Raw genomic sequence first — 19693 nt, 5'->3', positions numbered from 1 at the left:
AATACAATCCACGTATTGTTAACATAGTATACTTTATAGCATTCTAAACATTGTTCATGTCAAGTATCTCTTAAAACATTATATATTTTTAACACGTAATTTAAACGTTAAAAAATAGAATTCGTTCTCTTTTTCACTTTTTTTCAACTACGATATCAAATAAAATATTAAAACAACCTGCATAAAAAGTAAAAATTAATTCACAGAAAGACCGTACAAAACATTTAAAAGTACAAGCCTCATAACACTTACTCATATATGCATAAATAAATATAAAATTGAATCCAAACGTGTAGGATATCTTGCTTAAGTTAAAATTTAGAATTGTTTAAAAATGAAATATTTCAAGAATTATTTCAACGTATAAGTATTTTTCTATATATGTGTTAATATTTATAGTTATACAAGTTACTACAAAGGGAACAAGAAGCATGAAACATATATCTCTCACTCTTTGTCAGAAAAAAAAAATACAAATACTCAATCTCTCACACTCTTCCCCCAATTTCCATAAAATTTCCAAACAAATATCTGTAAAGTTTTAAAAATATATTTTTACGTTTAAAAGACCCATTATTTACATGCACATAAAATTTTGTGCGATAAAAAAAAATCTATTTTCATATAAAAATAACAAAAGTAAAATTAAAAAATGACACAAACAGAAGAAAACAATGCATCTACCTCTGCACACAATAGCACTTTGTTACCTCTCGAGGAATAATATAGGGAATTAAAGGGGATTATAAAGAAATTAATGGGAAAAACGGACGACATCAATAAATTCATAAGGATAATAAAATCGATTGTAAGGTCGAGGGGTTTCTCTGGGAAAGAGTCTATCCTGTGGACTTTTGGGAGGGAGAATCCTAATGCCATATATAAATACTAAAGGATAAAACAAATGAAAGCACAAACGAGTAGAAGGGGCCGAAAGATAAGTTATTGTTATACTTCCAATAAATATCTATAAATAATCTATCGTAGTTTAATCCATGCGATTATAACAAACGTTCAGACGAGTGTTACCTAAAATTTTCATGGAGGATATTAAAATTAATAGTGACGCATCCAGGGGCAATAGCCGTACTAAACGGGACGTAAACACCAGAAAAATTTCAAAATACTACTAAACTTAGTCAGAGATATAGTGAGAAATTATACAACTGTAAAATGCCAAAAATATATATGCTACAGTCTGCACAAATAGCAGATCCCCACAAGGGCATTAGCACCTTTCTACGGAAGTTTAGGGAGATAAAAACACATTTAGGGGATGAGAGTAGTACAAAAATAATTGAGGACATTGTGGTGGTGTCTTGCAAGGGGTACCAGGGCAACACAATAGAAGAGGTAATTCAAATAACTCAAGAGGGTCCTGAAATTTTAGGAGACCCTAATTTAATAATAGCTTTAGAGGTAGATGAGCCTTTTAAGGGGAGGGTCAGAGAAAAAGGGTACAAGGCGTAATCTAGCGTAGAAAGGCATAACAAAAGTCCTTTATCGCCAATGTAAACTACGGAGAAACCATACGGCGGATACGTGTAGACTAGCCAAAGAAAACAATAATTGAGGAATATGATCTTTAAAAATGAGTGGAGGCGAAGCTACGATCACCACTCTAATCATGACTATCTGCAACGAAGTAAGGACAGCCGAACGACCGCCCCTTCCATATATAGAAATATTCATCTCTTATGAGTTTTAGTTGCATCAGTCTCCTGCCTCTCTAGCTCAACAATCCCCAAAACAGAAAAATAAGGCAAAAAAATTTTTTAAAACAGCATCCAGATCTTATATGGAACTAATAGTGAAGTACTAAGTTTCATTTAGGATATTTAATAAGAATTAAAGCATTTGTTTTTAGAAATTTGAATCGAAGACCTTACTCTGAATATACTTCCAGAACGTCAACGATGAATGGATTAACGATACGTCTTTTTACATAGAAAAGATCCAGGGAGAGAAACGGGAGCAGGATTGGCGTATACTCGAAGAAATAAATCGAAAAACCTCAACCACTGAATTACTTTACTCAAAAATATAACAGAAGAAAATTTGACAGAGTTTCAGAAAAACAATGGCTAGTTGAGACAGCTAATCAAAATAATGTAAGGACCAGAATCCTGGAGTGCGGCCACGAGGACACTGTATAAAAGTTATAGGAAATAGAGTGACAAATAATGATCAAATAATTCCTATGCTATTGGACAACAAGGATACCATGATCGTCGTACATTTAGCTCAAGTATAATAAATATTGATAACATATCACGATAACGTGATATTTGGCAGACACAAAAGAATAATTTTAATGAAGTAAGACAGTTCTTCCATATCTGGAATGACAGGTAGGTGGTGCAAAATTTTGTTAAGACTTGTTACATAAGTCAAATGGTGAAAACAGCTGTGGAAATAAAAAGTTTAACCCTTTAAAAAATATGACAAAATTAGACAAAAGGATTCATTCAGACTTAATATTGATGTTCAAACCTTTGAACGGCTTTCACTTTATCATAAACACTATTTACACATATTCAAAATTTGCTTTCGTACTCCTGCTAAAGAAGAAAACGACTGAAGAAACAGCTGAAGCGCTCCTGTCAAAAAGATAAGTCGTTTTGGTGTTCCTTCCATACTAGTAACTGACTGGATACTGAAAATACTGAAAACACAAAAAAAGATGCAGAAACTGACAGCGATTTCAGCGGGAATCAAAATTCGACTGCCATCGGTACAAAATCATATAAATCGTCATATACATCATCACCAATCACGTGTCTCAGTTCACAGATATAGAAAACATGCATTTGGACGTGTTTACCTCTAATAAAAAGATGATAACCGGTATGGATTATGAACACATGGAGATCAAAATAGCTCTTCCCAAATTCAAAAGACATTATGTATAGAATCTAAACTGCAATGCAAACGCAAACGTTCAACACTACATTTATAAGACAAACTCAAATCCTTGCTGAACGTCTTTTTGCACTCTTATATACACTATAGCCAGAATAGTGACATTCGCAATATTATTAACAATTTAATTTAAAATGAACAGTGTATTGTGTATAAACATCCGTACATTATAATTTCTTTTCCTTTTCTCCGATTCCTTTTTCAGAAGCGAGACATATCAATGGAACTTCTTCCGATGCCAAAAAGAGATCAAGATTGTTGATCAAAAGTCCGTAATTATTATATGCCATTTGAAATAAGTAACATACGATTAAATTCAGTGTTTAATTGTAAAAACTTTAGTGAGACGTATGCATTGAAAATCGTCCAAAAACAACATCACATTTCATATGGAATATTCCCAAGATAATACTCGGATCTAAATAACAAGAGTATCTTATTTCATATTTATTGGGGGCATAGAATCTACAATATAATAACTTCAATTAATATGTTTGTATATAGTTGCAATATTATACCGGAGAACGAAATATATTCAAATTGAATTTGAACTCCAAATAGACAAGTGTCCTACTTCTCAGATCCTACATTCATGCATAATTATATCAATATAATGTGACCTGACTGAATTGTTTTATATGAATCAGGAGTTTTCAAACTAGAGGGATGAATTAGTGAAGTTTCAAGACTTTTACGGCCAAAGACCAAGACGTTGAGTAATCAAGATACATTCAAAAATTGATTACATGATCCATTAAAACTCTGCGTACGACATGACAAGTACACCGCAACTCCTATACCATATAAAAATAAAATTCCCCATGGGATAAAAACACCCCTCATAAAAATCCTTTCGAGTATAAAACTCCCTAAGAGATCAAAAAAGAAGCCATCTCCTAATTGAATCGTTCATAAGGAAATAGTTGATATTTTATTTACTCATTTTAAACCCCAATTACTTCTTATTGTTTCTATTGTAATAATAAATTACTTATTTTAACTAAAGATCAATGAAATAAAGTAGAGGGGAAAAAAATTGAAGATTTCTTCAATTTGAATGCATGCTACTACGTAGAAAATATTTATACTTATTTATCCTTTCATAATATGAGTCCCTTCTCATAGTCTTTCTCTACATCCTTTTTTATTAATATCCTTTCTAATAAATCATGTTGTTTTAATATGTAAATAGAAAATTGCAATATTTTAAACCTCAACGACATAACACAGTTACTAATAATATTTGAAAAATAGATTTATTTTATAATTTTTACACCTATTTACTTTCACATACGAGTATGTATGTAACCGCCCATTTATTCAAAAAATGAGAAATGGCTTTTTGTTAGCTACTTTCTTTCTTAATGATAGTGAAGGGAGGTGAGACAAGGAGGAGGATATACATTTCTTTTTGACTTCATTTGGTATTCAAACACTTCAGAATAGGATCTAACATCATCAAACTTATTATATATCTTATAAAAACTTTGTTTATAAATAGAAGAGCTTTCATACTAGGAGGGAGTGCAAAATGAGTTTATTTGTTTTGTGCCATGGTCTTGTCTCATATGTATCATACATTGATACAATATATACTCGAACGAATAGGGCGACAAACATATCAAAGTTTGTAAAGTAATGTATTGCTTTAAACTCCGATAGATCTAAATAAATTACTAAGCTAGCCCAATCTTTTGTTGTGGGGAAAGGTATAAGACAAGGGGTGGCACGAGTCTGCTAGCTTAACCGTCTACGTGAAATTAATTTTCTTCACTTTTTACGTCTTTTTTTTCATTTTCTATCATGAACCGTGATAAATTTTTTTTATTTCCTTGGCTGAATTTACCTTGTTTAATCAATGAAATGAGTAAACTAATTAAATTTGCATAATTTATCATAATGTAATATACGCGTATTTTCAACGCCTCTAACCTACAAAAAAGTTATCTATATATATTTGTAAAAATATTCATTCACGTGGTCTTCGTTTTGCTACTTGGTTTTTAGATTTGGTATCGCTTAAGTGTTTAAATTGGTATTTTGTAGAGAAAAAGGACAGTTTTATTCTCCTTGCGTTCTACATAAGTATCCATCCATAGCATTACTATTTATTTCTAATCGAGAATGCATAAATTGGAAACATAATTACGATGAATGTTTTTTATACATTAATATATCTGTCTTGTTGCCTCGTTCCTTACAATCTTTTTAATTAATAATATATCTTGAAATAAAAACAATAAATGTATATATTTTCATGTTTACAGGTAATTTAATTTGATTCAATCAATCATCAACTACTTTGGAAGGTAAGTTAGTGTTTTTTTATATATTTTTGTGGATTCATAAATAATCAAAATTGCATTGTAAAAGCAATAAAAATCAAGATTTTGTGTGTTTTAAGAGGTATTTTTAAAGAAATATACTTATGAATAAATAAAGAAAATAGAAACAGTTTCAACTGTTTCTTTTTATTGAACATTCAAAAAGCTACCACTACAAAAATTTCAGTATAATTGGAAATTATGGTGTTAATTATTATTTTAAAAACCATTACTTTTGTCAATTAGTTTTTTAAGTCTAGCAACTATGAGTCTAAATGAGACACGCTCCAAATAATGGAGTCAAAAACAGAAACTGTCCCGGTCTCTTCTACTGCATGTATATCCAATTTAAAATTTGGGTTAATTTTGCATAATAAATTTAGGAAAAAAATGAATATTAACATAAAATAATCGTTTCTGGGGGAAAAATCCAAGTTGATATACTTGTATATAATTATTCCTTTACAAAGAATGCTTAACATGTAATATTTAGAAAATATTCTCCTATTCCTTTTTTACATATATTGTCATCAATTTCCACGGAATGATTAAAATTTAAAGTAGATGCTCTTGAGTATTCATTCTGCAAAAAAAAAGTTGTTAAAACAGTATTATTGTTGAATTACTTTCTATATTTATATCTAAAGAAAAAACTAATGAAATTCGATTTTTACTTTCAAATTAGTGTTTTCAAAGATTTGGTGAGGATAAGCAAATGCACTTAACCCCTGAATTTCATCTAGTCAAAATCATTATGGGAGGCAAAAACCAATTTATATGGAGGGAAGTGTTAATTTTTATAAATATCTTGAGTTTATTAGCAAAAAAACATTGTACTTCCAAGACTGACAGAATGTCCCGTAGGTGATTGTGGTCTTTTAAAAGTTTCAAAAAATGGTCAAACCAGTGGTTTTTCGTTTTTTTTTTCAAAAGAATTTATTTACTTTACAATATTGCCACTTTTAATCGAAATACATTTTTTTCCCATTCCCTCATACAGATTGCTCAATGTCTCAGGTGAAATTTTTTCCCTTTCTTTTATCAATTAAGTTATCTTGTTACGTTGCTGGCACATTTTCATTGACTTCCCTCTGGACTAAAGCTCAAAAACCTTTGATTGGGGACAATTTAGGACTTCTGGTAGGCTATGCACATTCACTCCAGAAAGAGTCCATATTTCTTGAACAACATTCTGAGTTCATTTTATATGATGAGCTGGACACCATATTGTAGGAAAATTTCCTTTGATTTATCAAACAAAGTTCCTTTCTGGCGTGGGGGCCGAGCTATTTGGTATAGTCAATGTTGACATAATATACTTATTGAAAATCTTTTTAATATAAATTCGCCTTTCATATTTTGTTTTCGTGGAACCAAGTGGAGGTTTGATACTGCATTATTGATAATAACTGCCCAAACCTGAATTTTAAGGGGAAATATCATAGTTGTAGTTGGTTTTAGATACATTTTTTTTTTAATCTACCCAATCTTTTGAGGATTTGGTGCTTGTAATAGCTCAAATGCACTCTCATCACTAAAGATTTCACAATTCCAGCCATCGACAGTACAGTGTTTACAATCACTGCAAAATTGAAGTGAAGGTTTCCTGTGGTATTCCGAAAGTTTGGAATGCAGAGCAGGTTTGTAGGGAAAAGCATTCAAATTTTGTCTCAAGTAAATATACATATATGACTTGAATATTGGATGAACCTTTGTAGTAACAATGAAACAAGATTCCACCTATGTATGGTCAAAATATTTGCAAACACCAGTTTGGAAATTTTGTTATATTTTATCCTCCCTCGACAATCTCGATCAAGAAGACTTTGCTTAGCTTCACTTTTTCACTAATTTTTAATTGTTTTGAGAGTTATCTTTAAACTATCTGCAAAGTATTTCTCGTTTGATCTACTGTTTATTATAATAAGATCCTTATCCCTTCTTTCTTAGGAATGTTCATTCACTATGTTTGATATTCAATTTCAACTTATGATAATAGTTAATTCATCAGTCTTTTTATTGGCTTATTGATGCAATTGCCAGAAATTACAGCATCAGAAATTTTTTATGACTGTCTAATGTCCAGATCAGTAAAATATGGCATATTCTCCAATGCTTTCATATTATTTTTTTAAATAACAAATTCAATTTTTGGGGATACCGTACAGACAATTCTCGATAGCTCACTCAAAGTTTATTTTCTACGGACCAGATTTGCAAACGACTGCGCCATGAAAAGATGTATATATAATACATTTTATTATTTTTTCTTGGTGAAACATATAATTGTACACTTTATAGATAAGCTAAGAAAAATGTAAGTTACCAAGGAATATGAGGTCTATATAAATGACGTAACTTCTTAATTAAAAACAATGGTACAAGAGTAATAATATTTTACTGGAAGAATGCAAATTTGGAATATGCAGTAAGATACTTAATTCTAACAAAATTATCTTGAATTATCACTCAATATCAAAAAAGATTTCAAAATATTCACAAACTTTTAAATGAAAGACACCCTTTCTGTCATTAAAACCAAGTCAGAGGTGCTATTTAATCTTCAGTCTTTTTTATTATTTATATCCAACACATATTTAATCGATAATTCTCGGACAATTTGATGTAAAACATTTTTTAAAACGATATTCAACTTTGGCAAACTCTATAAAAAATTTAATTTATGGGAATTTGCACATTCGGGAAGTTTTGATCCCATACCTCCAATAGTATAAGTAATAAAAAAATATTTGAATGTTAAGTCACAGATTCCCCAATGTAGCATTTTGTTTCATTCGTGACACATACAAACGGTAATGAGAGTGCCCTCATAGAAGACAGCCAATATTAATTACCGGGCCATTTTCCTTCTTATTGCTTTTGTATTCCTTGCCCCCATTAAATTGGATAGGAATCTTATAAGGAGCACTTAAGAAAAAGTTGACAAAACCAGCTTTTTCTGTCGTCTCTTTATTTTCAATATTTTCAAATTAATTGCTTGCACTTATTATTAATTTTTTACTATATCTCCGGAGTCTGATGTACAATTAAAAACATTGGAACGTGCTACATAAAGGCTGAAGAGGATGTTAGTCACAGTTTTTTCAACTTTATAGTGTTTTCTATGAACTGATGACGTCAAAACCAGACACTCATCTGTGGACCGTGTTATCCAAAAAAACCTCCAAAATAGATTTAATATTAGCAACATCACCTATTTCGCTCGTTCGTATAATAGATGAGAGGAAGTTGCCTCTTTCTGCTTTACAAAAAGAACTTCTCCTTTTCTCTTGATTTACTAAATTTATTAAAAAATATGGTAAATTTAGCCTACCTGACAGAAACCATTTTCTTTTCGAACTTGTAAAAGAGTTGTCAAATATTCTTCTCAAGCTCCCGAGAAAATCATCCACCAGCAGACTACCTAAACATAGGAGACGATTATAAATGTATAATCTTTATCATAACTTAATTAAAAACTTGGGAACTCGATTTCAAGACGTCATTTTGCACAAATGACGTCTTGTGGTAGATTGAAACTTGGCTCTACATTAAAAAAGATATGGAGAACATTAATTGCCATAAAAATGAATGTCAGAGTTATAAAATTTAAATCAGGGAGAATTGGATAAAAAGTAAGGGTCTAGGGCCCTACTCTACCGAAGAAAAATATATTCAAAATTCGGGGAAAATTGTTACGTAAAGACAGGAGAATGGAGAGGTAACTCAAGTCATCACACAAATTACATAAGAAATCTGATCGTTTTATTGGAATCTCTATGGATGTAATGACTGTGAAAAGCAGGGTGCCTGCTCCTTTTTTTTAAATTTAAAAATTGCGGGGAACAGTTCTTGTTGGAGGATTTAAATGGCGTTCGAATGGATAAGAAGAAGAAAATTGAATCTAGCAGGATGGATTCTCCATATCATCCTAATAAATCCAAAAATATATAAAGAATTATGGGAAAAAATTTAAATTCCCAGAGTTATCAGGTTTGTCTTTTGAAATTTAGAAGATATAGTGGAAAAGTTATGTACCATCTTAGAAGCTTCTTACCAAGAGATTAGGAACTTAGGTTCCATTACAAAGTTTATGAGTGAGGGGTTTTTAACTCTGATATTAAAGAAGGACAAAGACAAACTGAATAGTGAATATAGCATATTATATACCGATATAGCTTCTTAATACCTCGTACAAAATTCTAATAGGAATTTTCATCAATGGAATAGTCAAGGCACTTCCATTCATTATACCGGAAACACAAAATGTTTTTTTGAAAGGAAGACGAGCAGACGACATACTAAAATCGATTCAAGATGGATAAGGCGAATGGGAAGGACTTCTCAGTGATTCTAGTGGACTTTGAGAAAGCCTTCGACTCTAAATCCCATAAGTAGATACTGTCGTAGATAAAAAAAAGTCCAATTTACCTGAAAATGATTAATATGGTAGCAGCTATATTAAATACTTTTCTTCTAAGTTTAGCTCTTTGTGTGAGTAAGATTATTTTGAGATAACACGGGGATGCAAGTAAGGAGATCCTTTGTCTCCAACTCTTTTCCAATATAACATTAGACTATTTACATGAAAACCTACGTTACATCTCTAAAAATGAAATGCCAACCATGGCTCTCTTTTACGCAGATGACATAATTGTATACTGGACGGGCTCGTAAATGAGAGCAGTGTTTAGGACGCTAGACTCATTTTCAGATCCCTCGGGTCTAGTGGTCAACAGCAAGATTGAAGTAATATCTCCACTAGAAGAACCTTTGAAGATATTTTTTCCGTTATTGAAGTTATCCATTAAATTAACTCTTCTTAGAGTCTCAGTAACAAAAGAGGATGGAGCGATTCGTATCAATACTAACGCAAAAAGAGTCCTTCAATTGATATCTAGTACTACCTCGTTGTATGATGAGCACCACATAAATATCTTAGATATGGTAAAAACTATATTTCTTATTATTATTAAAGGTTAAATTTAAGCGAATAGCCCTTTAAACAAGTCTATGTTTCCCAATCAACACTTGGAATATTAAAATCAACAAACACAATATGTTTGAACTATTAATTTTATCGTTTTTGTTTTGTTTTTTAATATCCATTTCTAAAAACAAAAATATTTTCATTCATTTTGAACCACTCAACATGTATTAATTTTCATATTTTTTTCAATCGAAACATTTTGAGTTTTTTTTTGGAAAGAAATTGAAACACTTTATAAATTTATTAGTAACTGACTGATTGTTTTTCTGACGTTTAAATAAAAAATGATTGATTTTTTCTATATAATACTTCTAAAATTAGATTTGTAATTTTTCAAAACAACATGGGTTTTTACACTTTTTTGATGAGAAAAAATGTCTGAATACATGATATCTTATCTCAGATACACAAATATAAATAGTATTCTCCAGGATGGGATTTCACTTTAAATAAAATTAAAAAGTTATTCAAAAAACTTTGATTCGTCAATTGCATTCTGAAATTAAGGATTTATTAGAGTATAAGGAACTATTTTACGAAATTATTACAAATACTCTTTATGATATTTTTAGGTGAAGACTCTAATAAAGAAAATAAAGTAAGACCTCTTAGAGTTATTAAGAAGGTGTGTTAGATGGATAGAGCCATGTAGTCCCCAAATATATTTTCTTATAATAATCAAAGATGAGAAAATGCAGTAGTAGATCTAGTTTTGTCTATGGTAGCTAGCTCTGTCAATACTTATGTTGAATGTGTTTCTATGATTAAAACACAATACAGTGGTTTTAATCATATGAAGTCATTAAAAGCTGATAAAAAAATTGACAAGACAATATAAAAAACAAACTTAAGGAATTTAGTCAGTACTCGTGATATTTGAGTGATGAAGCTTATCCCCTTTCATTCTTCTATGATTATTTGTCCTTCAATAAACAAAATTAAAAACTGTATTTGATATAACGAAAGAAAATATCTTTACACATGGCAAAATATATATCACATCGAATGAAGAGTTTGATGGTTCTTGTTTTACTAAATTATGTATACTAATATTGTGTCTACTGATAGAATTGTGCAACAAAATTACACATTTTTAAAGCAATAGAACAGCATATGCTCAACTTAGTATAATTTTTTTCCTTTGATTTCAAATATGGGCTTACTATTTTTCTGTTTACCTCACGTTCTTAGGAAAAATCTCATAATTTGCATTTTTTTTGATATTTTCAAGGTTCAAAGATTTCTTTAAACCTTAGGTGTTAAAGATAGGTCTAAATTGTCTAAATATATTTTATATCCTAATGTTAAACTCTTCTGATACTATTTTTAAATGGTCTGTATCATGATTACGACTAGATTTATGATTATTTAAAGTTGAAAACAGGTCCTATTTATTCAGAGGCTCATAGCTTCAAGACAAATATATTCAAAAAATTAAAAAGTATCTCATTTGATAGCTGCAAGTCTGAACTTTAATTAAAAAAAGTCTCTCCAAAAACGCTTTATACCGTTGTCAATTTGAGATAATACCACGAAAATATCTTAAGGACAAAACTCATTTTTGAAATGATTTAATAAGGTTAGTCCATATATTTAGACTGCCCTAGTTGGGAGAAAGAGATCGAAAGCTTTTTTTTTTTTGTTATTTATGTCTATTTTTAAGGTTTTTATATGCTTTTTAAGCGCTTGGTGACGTAGATAGCGATAAATAATGTGAATATATATTTCATATATTAAAGCCATTTCAAATTCCAGGATATGAACATTCAATAATTATCAAATTTGTCATAGGTAAATATATATTCATCAACATCTGAAACAATGATAAGTGGTGAGGCATCCAGAGAGTCAAAGTTATTTGAGCAAATCATAGAGTGATGATTCAAAACAAAAATTAACTTTTCTTCAGACCTAAGATAAACCCTCGTCTAAACATTTATTAATTATGTCTTTATTTCATCAGACATATGCTAAACACCTCTCTAACTCAATGGGATGACCCATTCCACCATTACAACTTTCGTGATTCCCTAAAAATATATCTATTTAAATGGAAGAATGGTTTATAGTGCAGATGCCCCTTCACATCAAGGTCTTTGATAATAACTTCAGACCTCGCGAATCATTGCATATATTGTTAAGAATACATCAATTCCTTCAGATCTTGTTAGAAATCATTGTATATTTCTAAAAGAACTAAGGAGATTCATAAAAAAACAGAGTAATCAACTAAAAGACCCTGTAAGGAACCGAGAGATATTTCTCATACTCAGCTCCATCACTGAAATTATTGAGTCAATTTCTCAGATTAGGTCATTATTGGAAGAAGGAAACGATACAAGTCTGCTGCAGGAATTGGATGAGATAATGGAACATAAAATGCATGGATCAAGAGTTCGTGCAAGAGTTTTAAATAAAAAAATCAATTCCAATAATTTAAATCTTTTAAAACTCCTTGGGAAAAACAATGGAAGAAAGAAAATGAACAAGATCCTAGTGAATGAACAACAGATAACATCCCCGCTGAAGATTGCAGAATATGTTCAAGATTACTACCAAGAACTCTATCGATCCAAGAAACCACTCATAAATGAAAAAGTACAAAAAAATATTATCACACCTAAGGAAGAAAAAGAATAAAATAAAATATTTGCTGATTACGAAGTCCTTACATATATTAAGAATAAGCTGAAAAATGATAGAGCACCAGGAACTTCAGGACTTAATCCTGAGTTCTACAAAAGGGTACTAGAAATAGCCAAATTCCTAGGTGAATTATAGAATGAATAGGTTTTGGAAATGGACCTGAACAAGGAGCAAAAAAGGGAAAGAAGTACAAAAATAGAGAACTGGAGGCCAGTAATTTTATCGGAAATAAAATATAAAATTTACAGTGGATGTCTGACGGAACGTACGAGACAAATAATATAAAGAGTGCTCCCAGATACTCAGTATGGCTTTAGAAATGGCAGGCAAACAGAAGATGTAGTAATATCTCTCCAATCGAGTGTTGAATTCTCGAAGCAGAGAACCCAAAGTTTTGCTTTTATCTTCTTGGATTTTAAAAAAGTTTTCGATTCTATAGAACATTCCTTTCTATTGAGTGAGATGAAAAATATAGGATTTCCACAATTATATTACAACGCAATTAAAAACAAAATTTCCAACGCAAAATCAATCATTGGTATCGAAGGAGACCCAGTGATAGAATTGCAAAGAGGAATGCGTCAAGGAGATCCTATAAGTCCTAGTCTCTTTTCATTGGCAGTGAGAGCCCTACAAAGAAAAATGAAATTGGCATTAGAGGGAATGGTCTTGGGAAACGGGAAATTAACCAATCTATTTTTTGCAGACGAATGCACGATCATACTAAGAAGCGACAAATTTGAGGAAGAAAGAGCTCCTGAAAGAATATAGAAAAGACTCTGGTTTAGTAATTAATGATAAGAAAACAAAGATATTGACAAACTCTACGGAAAAATTAAGCAAAATTAGCGCTACTTTTGTCGTTCAAATAGCATGGGTCCTTAGCAATGTGGTTTCGATGTAGGATTGGAGAACCCAAAACTTAGGTCCGATCGATGAAAAAGTATCTCACTCAATAAAAAAAGTCCAGAAGCAGAAATTTGGGGTTCTTGATAAAATAAAATGTCGGAATATGACAATATTCTTGGGAATTAATAACCGATGTACCCCTTTTGACAAATTGAAGGCCCAAGATTGGAAAAGAAAGAGCATAGAGTTTGTTGGCACTCGAAAACCAATCAGTCATCGCAGGCTCTTCTTACCGAAGGCTAGAGGTGGACTCGGAATTATGGATCTAGAGTTGCACTGGAAATTTTGATTTTCTCTTGGTACAAGAGAGCGCATCTTGTTGATTATCCTTGGAAAACACTCTACATGGAAGTATGCAGAGGGACCATCACGAATACACCAACATTATCTCCATGGAAGGAATTAAAACTATCCAACGACATCCTCAAAGAGTATTGGAGGTCAGTAGGGGCGAATGGCCCTCTACTTGGAACCCCAGATGTAAAAATAGGTCGTCATAATAAGATGAGAGAGGAGCTGGGCCTTAACACCATAAATGATGTAATTACCATGGATATAATCAACCATCCGATCGTGTGTATGCTACACGATTCCCTCTTAAGGTCCTTCAAGACAACCAAAAAAACACTTCAACTAAGAGAAGCAATAAATATTAATATTAAAACAATTAAGGATGGAGTGAGAGAAAGACAGCCTCCAAACGATCTCTGCAACACTTAAAAATGCAAAATAAAGGATAAAATGATCCAGAAACAATATGTGAGGTCATTATTTGATCCATATCTCACTCTTAAGCAGTCCTACATGAGATATCGGGTCGTCTTTGGAATATATTATATAGAGAGAGACATGCCTTGCAAAGACTGCAACAAAAATAAAAAAGCTCGCCCATGTATTTCCTGACTGTCAATATCTAGAAGGAATATGGTTGATAATGGCTGAACGACACTTAGGGAAAGGGTCCACCCAAGAGAAAATAATTAATTTCTTTAACAACATAGTTCAGAATTTGATCCAAATCCATTGCAAAATTGCAAAATATGATTGCAAGGTACAATTATGAAAACATCAAACTTCACAAAAATATAGCCTACGCTGCTCTGAAGGAATTTTGCTTTTTATCGGGCGTGTTGTGATTGTATTTTTAATTAGATATTTATTTACTAATTTGTCAGATGCTATTTTTAATTTTTATTATTATGTATAATAGGTGAGGTTATTGTTTGTTTCTTTTCTCGCCTCCCTTTTTTCGTTTTCTTTTTAAGATTGTTTTGTTTAAAAAAAAAAAATGTTTCTATAGTTAAAAACAATATCTATTTATGAATTTTTCCATACTTAATCTTCAGACTCAATACATCATTATTTTACAATTATTTAGAAATACAAGGTTAGACCATCATGTAATCGGGCATGCTAGAATTTTCAATTTAATTTATCGTACTGACTGCGGGACAAGACAGACAGACATTGACAAAACACGTAACTAGTCATATTCTATGACGTCATCTTAAAGATTTATTACTTTTTGAGGAGGACTTACTCTTTTCAAACTCTTTAATATGTATTGTTTATTGTTGTAAAAAATCAAAATATTATTGTTTCGCTCATGATTTTTCAAAAAGAACACAACTTAAAGCATTTGAATATTATAGATAAGAACAAAAGTTAAGTTCCCAGAAGAGTCAAATTTCTGGGTATAAAAGTATATTAAAAATCCACCAAATAAATGTATAAATAAAGTTTCAACGGAATTGGGTAAACTTCAAAATATATTCAATCGTACAGAAATTTGGCATGTAATAATTTCTTATTGTATTACAAATTTCTGAATTCCCCAAATCATTGATTTCACAAATTTTAATTTTGACCGACTCTATTGTGTCAACTAGATCTATTTTTTTAAATATTTTTTAAAATTAATAATATGTATAAAACTTATCAAAGGAGACTAAAAGATGAAATATATAGCCTGTGGCAGCAAAACGTGGACTCGAGAAATTGATTTAGTAATACATTAATAATTTCATCTTTTCAATAAAAGGTAAAAAAATAATGTTAACAAAACATGTTGACAAGGTTTTTGCAAAAAAAAAAAAATCACTGAATATGGTCACCTTCATTATCAATCATAGCCTTTGCATGGGGCTGTAAGCCTATGTTGACAAGTTGGTCCATGCAGCCAGTACGGAAGACTTCAGTGAGTCCACATTTGGGTGTGAGGTCCTATTGGTTTCCCTCTCCAAAGTGTCTAATAATGAAAAGTCCAGTGGGTTCAAATCTGGTACGGAAAGGAAGGGGTGGGGGAATATATCTTTGGACCAGAATAGATCCATATTATTTGTTCATAACTTTTTGAAATTGACGGACGTGTGAGAGGGGGCGCCGTCCTAAGTCCACACTTAGTTACCCTACGGATAGTTGGTCTTCAGAAATGGCAAGATGTTGTACCGAAGCGCCTCCTGTCTGATTTTCGGCCCCGCCATAAAACAGAACAGAGGTATCTTCTTTCCATCAGAGGACACAACACCGATAACCATTGTTTGGGCCGGATATTTGGTATGGTGAATCCATTGTACTTCTTCTTCTGTTTCCACAACCCAGCGCCTGTGGAATTGATCAACTGTGAAATTTTCTTGTCAAATAAATTTTTCACAATTGACCCATTTGAAATGAGAAATAGTTGGCGAGGCAATTCATTGACTTAGTGGGATCCTCTTTTATATTCTTCTCAAAACTTAACAAAAACTTTGTATCCCTCCTTAAATTATGCTCTGCACTTTCTAACATCCTGGAGATGTATTCTCGATTTGTTTTTAAATCTTGGCCAACATAAAAACCAGGTTCCTTGACCATTTAACAATGTCTGTTATCTTTACTACATCAATTCGATCATCTTGGAGATCTTCTTTGCTTGTTGCTCGCTCATGATGATGAATTGACTAAATAATGTGTATAGTTGGATTATATATAAAGAATGGCAGAAAAAGAATATTAAAAAATCACTTAAACTTTTCATAGTAATGACAAAATAAACATTAAATAATAGTCCACGTTTTGTTGCCTTACCCAGTATATTTACATAGTTTATATATTTAAAGATGGATGAAGACATAATACTTCAATAACAAGAGTGTAATCAATTTAAAAACGAAGTCGTGGACCAAAAATTATATTTATTTGCTAATATTTTAAATAAACTAATTTGTCTATGTTTATCAATTTTTACTTTGGTAAATTCTAATATTCATTTGTTATCTTTTTTAGTAGGTTATTAAAGTTGTTGATAATAATGTGATCAGGTATTTCCTATTTAAATAAAATTAATTTTTTTATTTGTAATTTCTTCTATATGTATATCAGGATATTTAGCTGCAACATCATCAAGTTTTATAATGATACTCAATTGATATCATATCTTCATTGACCGTTATGATGTCAATAATAGTTGTATTCATTTTTAACATTGTCAAATACGAATTATTTGTGTTATATCTCAACAATTTCTTTGATTGTTTCGTTGAAAGAAATATGCATATTTTTGTAATCGTTTTGCTAAATACAGAGTTTTTAAATCATTGTTCCTCTATGCAATGATCACATTACTCCAAACTATTAAGAAAGGGTACACAAAATTTACATATAGATACATCCATCTTAGATTCGATTTTTACATCAATCGGCAGTAATGCTTATAGGGAGAATTTGGTTATGTCAAAAAAAGAACCAGTCAATCAACATGTTAATCTGACAATTTCAAAAATATTTTTAGTGGAGTAGCTTAGCTGTTATTTCATTAGCTACAAGCAACTATGATAAAACATACATTTCTTTGTCATCCAGGGCCCTCAAAGGACAGCAAAGTTTTATTTGGATACGGGGACATTTGTCATTAATTTTGAGGATTAATGTTAAAATTTGTTAATATGAGAGGCTCTCTTAGTAAGTTATTCCGAATAATCGATTATGTTAAACTCAGGAGAAATAGGCATCCATCAACATTAGGAAAGTAAGTTAAAGATGATATAAAAATAGTAATTAGTAAAAAGTAGTTTCAAATGTCTTCATATCAGTTGTAACTTTTTTTGATAAGTGTATAAATACAGATTGAAAATAACTTCAATAGTAAATATATTTTATTTATAATGGTAAATTAAAAGCCTTTAATGGCATGTAAAATTTGTTCTATATAGTTGACAATTTGAAAAGCATTTTCATTTTCCTTCGTTGTTAATGTTGTTAATTATTTAATTCTTGAAAGGAGAATATTTAATTATTAAGAAACTTTAAGTCCATGTCTTCAGGAAAGATTACGGCTAATATTAAGTATTTGTTAGAAACTTATAAGTGTAGGTACTTTTTGAACTCAGAGTAGAATTAAGGATTTACATCAAATTAATTATAGTATATGTCTTTGATATATATGGAGTGAGATTTTTGTTTATTTCCTTCCACTGCATATAGCTAAGCTACTCTACCCCAACACATTCTTCAAATTGCCGACATTACTTTTTTTTTTACATAAAAGCAATGCTTCGAATTTAGAACTCTAATTAGATATATTTGAAATATTATAATAATCGTGATTATTTTGTTATAAATGACGGCACGGCGTTTTCTCACTTACAAAAAATAATTATTCTTTAAATTACTGTGGTTTGTAGCTTGTAAAATTTTAATTATATTTTGTTAAGCTCATAACAATTTTGTAGATTGATTTAGGAGTGAGACAACCAACAATCTCTTAGTAGAAATTAGGAGAAAAACAGTATTTTTTCAGTCTACAAAAAAAATAACTAGCTCTGTTTTGGGAGCCTTTTCGTTTGTAACAATTCCCTATGTTTATTGAAGAAGAATTAATCCATAGCTAGAAAGAATTGGCTCCCTGCAAATTGATTTTCTGTTTTTTTCCCTCTTGTTTTGGATAAAGGATGCAAGATAAAATCAAGATAACCTACATAATATAACATCGAGGAACTAAAAAATATGAATCAGTTTTTATGTTGTTTCATCGAATTAATTTTTGTTGTCTAATTATATAAAAGGTAATTTTGAGAGTACTTATCAGCATCAAACGTAATAACATCAAGTGGAAGTAATAAAATACTTATAACAACTAAAGGTTTGAAATGAACCTTTTTTTTCTATTGGTTAGATAAAATTACACCCATTAAGTTGAGTAGACATTTTACTTTTACTATCCATTCTTTTTACCTAATAAATTGAAATCAATATACATATATATTTTAGAGAGAAGCATGCCATTCATGTAAAGAAAAATGAGCACGAAGAGAAGGCCGGTGCAAGACTTATGAAAACACTGAATGAAGACCCAAGTTAATATCAGCTGTTTTATATATATATATATATACATATAAAGAGTAGGACAGCAAAACGTGGACTCGAGAAATGAATTTACAAATACATCAATTACTTCATCTTTTCAATAATAGGCAAAAAATGCAGACAAAGTTTTTGCAAAACATTTTTACTCAATATGGCCACCTTCATTATCAATCAAAGCACTTACCCGCCGTTGTAAGCCCATGCTGGAATTGATGAAAAACTCTTCTTTCAAGTTGTCCCATGTAGCCACTAAGGAAGAACTCAGTAAGCCCACATTTGGGTCTGTGGGCCTGTTGGGTTCCCTCTCGAAGGTGCCCCATATAGAAACGTCAATTGGGCTCAAATTTGGTGAGAAAGGGGACATATCTTTTTTGACCAGAATTGAAACATGTTATCTGTGCAGAACTTTTGACACATGATGTACGTGTGAGAGGGGATAACGTCCTGAGTGCACATGTAATTACCCTCCGAGTATTTGGTCTATAGCCATACAAGACGGTGTACCTAAGCACCTTATAGTATGCCTCCTGGCTTATTTTCTGTCCAGCCTCGAAAAATA

At 31.1% G+C, this 19693-nt stretch overlaps 1 protein-coding gene across 1 annotated transcript in view; it reads left to right on the top strand.

Annotated features, from left to right (window-relative positions):
* Positions 1–19693, top strand: part of LOC121129934 (FMRFamide receptor) — a 147199-nt gene that overhangs the window by 15847 nt on the left and 111659 nt on the right. Inside the window, exon 2 of the mRNA XM_040725642.2 lies at positions 5190–5231. The gene's annotated coding sequence lies outside the window, so the exon portion shown is untranslated. The remainder of the gene's footprint in view (positions 1–5189; positions 5232–19693) is intronic.

This window comes from Lepeophtheirus salmonis, chromosome 14, assembly GCF_016086655.4.
Source record: "Lepeophtheirus salmonis chromosome 14, UVic_Lsal_1.4, whole genome shotgun sequence".
Lineage (NCBI taxonomy): Eukaryota > Metazoa > Arthropoda > Copepoda > Siphonostomatoida > Caligidae > Lepeophtheirus > Lepeophtheirus salmonis.
Note: the sequence above shows the minus strand (reverse complement) of the source record. Positions and strands in the feature narration are given on the sequence as shown.